Here is an 8,436-nt window from a genome sequence, read left to right on the forward strand (position 1 = left end):
CGGAGTTAACAACATCTTCATAATCTGGTCCATCTTATAATTGGTTGTGAGCGCTGAAAAGGAAATTGCATGAAATCAGCAGAACAAAAACAGGCCATACTGGTATTTACACTTCTCCTACCTTGCTTCAAACTCTTAATATGCTCCCTGTGCCCTTTTTGACATCTAAAGTTCCCTCAAATACTGTCCATTGACGCTGATTTTCCCAACAATCCCTGGTGGCAGCAGGTTCTGCACACTGCCTGCTCGGAGCAAAAAAGCTTCTCCTGCAATTTTTTCCATGCACATATCACCCTCTGAGTGAAAAAGTTGCCTCTTAGATCTCTTTTATATCTTTCTCTCACCCTAAACCCTCTAGTTCTGGACTCCCCCACCCCAGGGAAAAGACTTTGCCTATTTACCCTATCCATGCCCCTCATAATTTTGTAAACCCCTATAAGGTCACCCCTCAGCCTCCTACATTCCAGGGAAAACAGCCCTAGCCTGTTCAGTCTCTCCCTAAAGCTCAAATCCTCCAACCCTGGTAACATCCTTGTAAATCTTTTCTGAACCCTTTCAAGTTTCACAACATCTTTCCAACAGGAAGGAGACCAGAATTACACTCAATATTCCAACAGTGGCCTAAGCAATGACCTCCCAACTTCTGTACCTAATACTCTGACTAATAAAGGAAAGCATACCAAATGCCTTCTTCACTATCCTATCCTATCAGCTTTCAAGGAGCTATGAACCAGCACTCCAAGATCTCTATGTTCAGCAACACTCCCTAGGACCTTACCATTAAGTGTATAAGTCATGCTAAGATTTGCTTTCCCAAAATGCAGCACCACACATTTATCTCGATTAAACTCCATCTGCCACTTCTCAGCCCATGGGCCCATCTGATTAAGATCCTAAGGTGACCTTCTTCACTGTCCACTACACCTCTAGTTTTGGTGTTGTCAGCAAGCTTACTAACTATATCTCTTATGCACACATCCAAATCATTTATATAAATGATGACAAATAGTGGACCCAGCACCGATCCTTGTGGCACTCCACTGGTCACAGGCTTCCAGTCTGAAAAACAACCTTCCACCACCACCCTCTGTCTTCTACCTGTGAGCCAGCTCTGTATCCAAATAGCTAGTTCTCCCTGTATTCTATTGGATCGAACCTTGCTCAACAGTCTCCCATGGGGAGCCTTGTCGAACGCCTTACTGAAGTCCATATAGATCACATCTATCACTCTGCCCTCATCAATTCTCTTTGTTTCTTCTTCAAAAAACTCAATCAAGTTTGTGAGACATGATTTCCCATGCACAAAGCCATGTTGACTGTCCCTAATCAGTCCTTACCTTTCCAAATACATGTACATCCCGTCCATCAGGATTCTCTACAACAACTTGCCCACCACCGATGTCAGGCTCGCTGGTCTATAGTTCCCTGTCTTGTCCTTACCACCCTTCTTACACGGTGGCCCCACGTTAGCCAACCTCCAGTCTTCTGGCACCTAATTGTGACTATCGATGATCCAAATTTCTCAGCAAGAGGCCCAGCAATCACTTCCCTAGCTTCCCACAGAGTTCCAGGGTACACCTGATCAGGTCCTGGGGATTTGTCCATTTTTATGTGTTTCAAGGCATCCAGCACTTCCTCCTCTGTAATATGAACATTTTTCAAGATATCGCCATCTATTTCCCTACATTCTATACCTTCCCTGTCTTTTTCCACAGTAAATACTGATGCAAAATACACGTTTCATATCTGCCCTATCTCCTGCGGCTCCACACAAAGGCCGCCTTGCTGATCTTTGAACGGCCCTATTCTCTCCCTAGTTACCCTTTTGTCCTTCATGTATTTATAAAATCCCTTTGGATTCTCTTTAAGTCTATTTGCCAAAGCTATCTCATATCCCCTTTTTGCCCTCCTGATTTCTCTCTAAGGTACACTCCTACTGTCTTTATACTCTTCTGAGGATTCACTCGATCCATCCTGTCTATACCTGACATATGCTTCCGTCTTTTTCTGAACTAAGTCAATATTCAATCAATTGCAAAATGATTTATGTGTTCCTTTATTTACAAGTTATTTGATTCACAGCACAAAGCACCAAATTATTTTAATCCACATCATTAAACATACTGATTTTTTAAATTATTGGTTTAAATTTCATCTACAAGCAACTTGCAATGAAAGTGAAATAATTGGTGCTCATCAGCAAATAAGGAATCCAAAATCTTGTAAAACAGACTTACAAAACAATAAAGGGAAAACCGAATCCAGCACTCTGAGATATGTTAGGGACGGCACAATTCTCTGACCTAAACACGATAAAAAGTGAGGTGAATTTGTTTCATCCATATTGAATGTATTTCCTAAACATACCACTCATGCCTTATTTATCCGCTTTATCACGCAACAAAATCAACTTAAACACACTTTTAGTCAATTCTTAGACACAGTTATACAGAGGAATACAAAAATAGGCCTGTAAAAGTCAAGCAAGTTCAGAGTTTGATTCCTGATCTGTGAAGTGTCAACCAAACTCAGTATTTGCTTTATTCCTGATGAAGGGCTTTTGCCCGAAACGTCGATTTTGCTGAAGCTCCTCGATGCTGCCTGAACTGCTGTGCTCTTCCAGCACCATTGATCCAGAATCTGGTTTCCAGCATCTGCAGTCATTGTTTTGACCCATTTGCATTAGTTGGTCATTGGAGATTGGAAGTTTTCTAAGAATTGCAGAATTTCCCTTGAGGATGACAACAACATATCTCTCCAGATCTCCAAATTTTTGTCTCAGTAAGATTAGGTCTCATTCTTCTAAACTCAAGAATATAGTCCTTCTTAATGTTCCTTCATAGGAATCGTCTCACCCCAAGGATTCATTTAGTGGTCTCATATGGAATGTTGGTTAAGAAGTGAAAATCCTAAGAGATCCACTGCCATTGACAAATTGGATCCAACATTGGCTTCATGGCAGAAAGTAAGGATGATGTTTGAAGGGGGCCTCTACAACTGGAGTCTTTCACCCAGCGATATATCACAGGTACAGTGTTGGTCCCTTACTGCTGTGCACATTCATGATAAAGACACGAATGTTCCAAGTGTGAACAGTAAGTTCATAGGCAACACAACATTTGAAGATGTACTCAGTCACAAAATGTCTTCGTCTCTAGGATAACACAGATGGTGACAAGGCCTATGCAAAGACAAGTAGAATTCTGTCCTGAAAAGTGAGAGCTGAAGTGGGAGGATTAATAAGTCAGGACAATGCATGCTAAATTAAAATTTTGGGAAGTACAGAGGATCAGATATATTCGTGAACGCAGGAGGACCAGTGGTTAAGGTGGTTAAAGCAGCTATTGTATAGTTGCCTTTATTGGTGAAGGCATTGAATATAAGAGCAAGGAGGTAATGACGGAATTGAAAATAACACTAGTTAAGCTACAGATGGAATACCGTGTACAGTTCTTGTCACCACACGATAGCAAGTATGTAACTACACACGAGAGGATGCACATGAGATTCCTGTTTGGTCTGGAAGAATTGCTTGGTCTGGAAGAATTCAGCTATGGAAAGGAACTAAATAAGCTGGGGATGTCTTCAATAGAGTACAGAAGGCTGAGGGGGAATCTGGTTAAGGTGTAAAGATTGAAAAGGGTGTGGAAACGTTTCTTTCCTTCCTCGTTCATAATCAGGGGCTACCGTGTAATACATGAAGCAGAATGTTTAGAGGGGAATTGAGTAAAAACGTTTCATCCAGGAGGTGGTGGATATCTACAACTCACTGCTTAAAAGATTGGCAGAGACTGGAACCCTCGAGACATTGAAGAACTATTTTAATGGGCTCTTGAAATGCCATAGCACCCAAAGCTCCTGGGTGGGGATGTGGTTTGGGGTGGTGCTCTTGTGGCATTGTGTAGATATCATTCCTATCTTTGGGGCATGGGATCCAGTTCAGGTTCTTCCTGCTTCAGAAGATAGTCATAAGTCTGTCTGAATAGATAGATTAAAACACCAAGAAATGCAAATTCTTTAAAATGGTCATGTGCTGAGCGAGGACATCTGGGTTTGAGTTTCACTTGTGTCAGACAAATGTCATCATGTGTCAGAATATGTTGATTAAAAATACCTGGAAGGCTGTGGGCTAAGTGGTAGAAAATGGGATAAGAATAGATGGCTGATTTATGACTTGGGCAGAGACAAAGGGCATTGTCGTGAATACTCTATTGAGCCAGCTTCACAGATGATGGCTATCTGAGTTATTGTATAACTTAGGTTCAGTTCTTCCTTCCCTATCCTAAAAAGAATGAACAATTGCAGACCTCAATCCCTGACTTTGTGGACATTGAAAAATGCCAATGTTTGAAGCAAGATGTTGGATGTATTTACCAGGCATGGGAAATGATTCCTGATGAAGGGCTTTTGCCCGAAATATCGATTCTTCTGCTCCTTGGATGCTGCATGTTCTTCTGTGTTTTTTCAGTCCCACATTCATGTCTCTGATATCCAGCATCTGCAGTCCTCACCTTTTCCTCCCACATAGGAAATGTTTATGCATACGAACCCAGCCCACAAGTTCAGTCATCTTACATATAGAAATATTCTATTCAGAAAGCAACACGTGTGTACGTGCAAACAGCACATGATTATAGCTTCAAACATGTAAATGCTGATGCCTTCATTATAATTGTAAGGAGAACTGTTTCACGGCATATTGAGGACAAAGTGCCAGCTTGTGGAAAGATGAATCAGACTTAGTTGTATAGTTTAAAGTTTATGTATTACAATTTCAGAATGTTTCATTTCTGATAAGGAACATAAAGGATGACTTACCTGCTTTCTTTTCACCTTTTGCATGTTGTGTGTCAGTACGCGATTTGGTTTCCTTCAAACTGTTGCCAAGGGCGACAAATTTTGAAGTTCCTCCCAGAAGCTGTACAAAGAAAACCAATTATTCCCTTACTATAATAACTCGATACCTCCCATAATATCAATTGAAAGAACATAAGAGATTTCAAGACACAAATATTTATTTTAAAAAACAGTATAAAGCGTTTGATAAGATTCCCCATGTTAGGCTGATGGAAAGAGTGAAGTCGTATGGGGTCCAGGGTGGATGAGCGAGATGGATAGAGAACTGGCTGGGCAACAGGTGACAGAGAGTAGTAGTGGAAGGGTAAATGGAAATCAATTTTTGAACAGATTTGTAGCTCAGGTAGACATTTCGGATGTAAGTCTGCTCACTGATCTGGAAGGTTTGTTGTTAGACGTTTCGTCACCACACTAGGCAACATTATCAGTGAGTCTCTGGTGAAGTACTGATGGTCCGTTCTGCTTTCTATTTATGTGTTTAGGTTTTTTTGGGTGGGTGATGTCATTTCCAGTTCTTTTTCTCAGAGGATGGGAGATGGAGTCCAAATCAATGTGTTTATTGATAGAGTTCTGATTGGAATGCCTTGCTTCAAGGAATTCTTGTGTGTATCTCAGCTATACCTGTCCTGGGATGCATGTATTGTCAAAGTGGTGTCCTTATTTGTCTGTATGTACTAGTGATAGTGGGTCATATCATTTTGTGGCAGGTTGATGTACATGCATTGTGGTAGTTAGTTTTCTGCCTGTTTGTCTCATGAGGTTTTTGCTTCAGTCCTTGCAAGGTATTTTGTAAATGACATTCGTTTTGCTTGTTGTTTGTCACGGGATGTTTAAGTTAATTCGCCGCTGTTTCAGTGCGTTGTTAGGTTTGTGGGCTACCGTGATGCCAAGCAGTCTGAGTAGGCTGGATTTTATTTCAGAGATCTTTTTGTTGTAGGGTAAAGTGGCCAGGGTTTCTGGGCATGCTGTGTTTGCTTATTTGGGTTTGTTGCTGAGGAATCGGCAGACTGTGTTTACTGGGTACACATTCTTCTTGAATACAATGTATAGGTATTTCCCTTCTGCTCTTCGTAGTTCCTCAGTGCTGTAGTGTGTGGCGGCTCATTGAAATAATGGCCGAATGCAGTTTCGTTTGTGGGTTTTAAGATGATTGCTTCCATTGTTCAGTATTTGGTCCGTGCATGTTATTTTGCTGCTGATACACGTTTGAAGTTCCCCATTGAGCGTTGGCTCTACTATGACATCTTGGAATGGCAGATTGTTGTTGTTGATTAGATTGCAAGAGCGACATGCCCTTGTGAAATTGAGGCATAAAATTGGCAAGATTAGGGAACCAAGGATGACAGGTGAAACTGTGAGACTAGCTAAGAGGAAATAGGAAGCAAACATAAGGTCTAGGTGATTGAAGACAGACAAAGTTTTGGAAGAATATCAGGAATGTAGGACCAATCTGAAATGAGGAATTAACAGGGCTAAAAGGGGTCATGAGATACCTTTTAGCAAAAAGGGTTAAGGAAAATCCCAAAGCCTTTTATTCATATATAAGGAACTAGAGGCTGATGAGAGAAATGGCTAGCTCACTCAAGGACAAAGGAGGAAAGATATGTGTGGTGTCAGAGAAAATGGATAACATTCTTAATGAGTACTTTGTGTCAGTGTTCTCCGAGGAGAGGGACATGACGGATATTGAGGTTAGGGATAGATCTTTGAGTACTCTAGGTCAAATCAACATAAGGAGGGAGGAAGTGTTGGGTATTCTAAAAGGCATTGAGGTGGACAAGTCCCCAGGTCTGGATGGAATCTAGATCAGAGTGGTGCTGGAATCAGGTGAATCCTGATGAAGGCCTTTTGCCTGAAACATCGATTTTCCTGCTCCTTGGATGCTGCCTGACCTGCTCAGCTTTTCCAGCACCCATCTGATCTAAACTCTGGTTTCCAGCATCTGAAGCCCTCACTTTTGTTTGGATGGAATCTATCCCAGGTTACTGCAGGAAGCGAGATCAGAAATAGCTGGAGCCTTAACAGTTGCGGCATCCTTAAACACTGGTGAGGTCCCGGAGGACTGGTGAACTACTAATGCTGCCCCTTGTTTAAGAAGGGTAGCAGGGGTAATTCAGATCATTATAGACCGATGAGCCTGACATTCGTGGTAGGGAAACTACTGGAGAAGATACTGAGGGATAGAATTTAGTCCCATTTGGAAGAAAATGGGCTTATCAGTGATAGGCAACATGCATTTTGTGCAGGGAAGGACATGTCTTATCAACAGAGTGGAATCACAGTTTGTGTGTTGCCCCCCAGGTGCCAGGATTTGTTATGTCTTGGATCATGTTTTCGGATTCCTTGAGGGGGTAGTGGGAGCAGCTCCAAGTCATGGTCCACAGAGGCATTAATGACATAGGTAGGAGAAGGGATTGGGATTTAAGGCAGAAATTCAGGGAGTTGTGGTTGAAACTTAGAGCTCGAACAAACAGAGTTGTTATCTCTGGTTTGTTAACCATGCCACGTGCTGGCGAGGCGAGGAATAGGAAGAGAGAGGAGTTGAACACAGGGATGGTGCAGGGGGTGGGGCTCAGATACTTGGATAATTGAGGCTCATTCTGGGGTAAGTGGGGCTTCTACAAATGGGATTGTTTACACCTGAACCAAGGGGTACCAATATCCTGGGAGGGAAATTTGCTCATGCTGTTTGAGAGAGTTTAAACTAATTCAGCTGGGAACTTGAATTGTAGCACCACTGTACATGAGGTTGAGAGCAGTGAGGTCATAAATAAGAGTTCAAGGTCGAAAGAATGTACCGGCAAGCAGGAAGGTGGTTTGAAGTGCATCTACTTCAACCCCAGGAACATCTGGAATAAGGTGGGTAAACTTACAGCATGTGTTGGTACCTGGGACTTCAATACTGTGGTCATTTCGGAGACATAGATGGAGCAGGGGCAGGAATGTTGTTGCAGGTTTCAGGGTTTAGATGTTTCAGTAAGAACAAGGAAGATGGTGAAAGAGGGGGAGATGTGGCATTGTTAGTGAAGGACAGTATTACAATGGCAGGAAGTGATGGAACAGCATTAGCTACCCTCCAGTCTTACGGCACCTCACTGTGGCTGTCGATGACACACATAATCTCTGTTCAGTGCCCCTAGATTGCCAGAATACCCTGGGATCCAACTAATGAGCTCCTGAGGATTAAGCTACCTCTATACGTTTGAAGAGTTCCAGCATCATCTCTTCTCTGTTGTGGAATCTTTCCAAAGCATCACTATTTATTTCCCATATTCCCAACTGTTCATGAATTTCTCCACAGTAAATTCTGAAGGGAAATATTTGTTAATATCCTAACCATCTCCTCTGGTTCCACACCTAGACGGCACTGTTGATTTTTACAGGCCTCTATTCTCTCCTTATTTATTGTTTAGCCCTTGTGGAACCTTGTCAAAAAGCTCCTGAAACTTCAAATAAACCATATTCCCCCACCCACCATGCCCCTCCCTCATTCTTAACTATTCTACCAATTATTCTGCCTATAGCCATACCAACAAATAAAATCAAGCAGGCTCATAGAAAGAAATATCTTTTATAAAA

The 8,436-nt window shown here is 42.0% G+C and overlaps 1 pseudogene; it reads right to left on the reverse strand.

Annotated features, from left to right (window-relative positions):
- Positions 1 to 7,769, reverse strand: part of LOC148142765 (uncharacterized) — a 39,735-nt pseudogene extending 31,966 nt beyond the window's left edge.
- Positions 7,770 to 8,436: the final 667 nt, after the last annotated feature.

The sequence above is a fragment of the Chiloscyllium plagiosum genome, unplaced genomic scaffold, assembly GCF_037043375.1.
Source record: "Chiloscyllium plagiosum isolate Xiang-an unplaced genomic scaffold, Cpla_swu_hap1 HiC_scaffold_28, whole genome shotgun sequence".
Classification (NCBI taxonomy): domain Eukaryota; kingdom Metazoa; phylum Chordata; class Chondrichthyes; order Orectolobiformes; family Hemiscylliidae; genus Chiloscyllium; species Chiloscyllium plagiosum.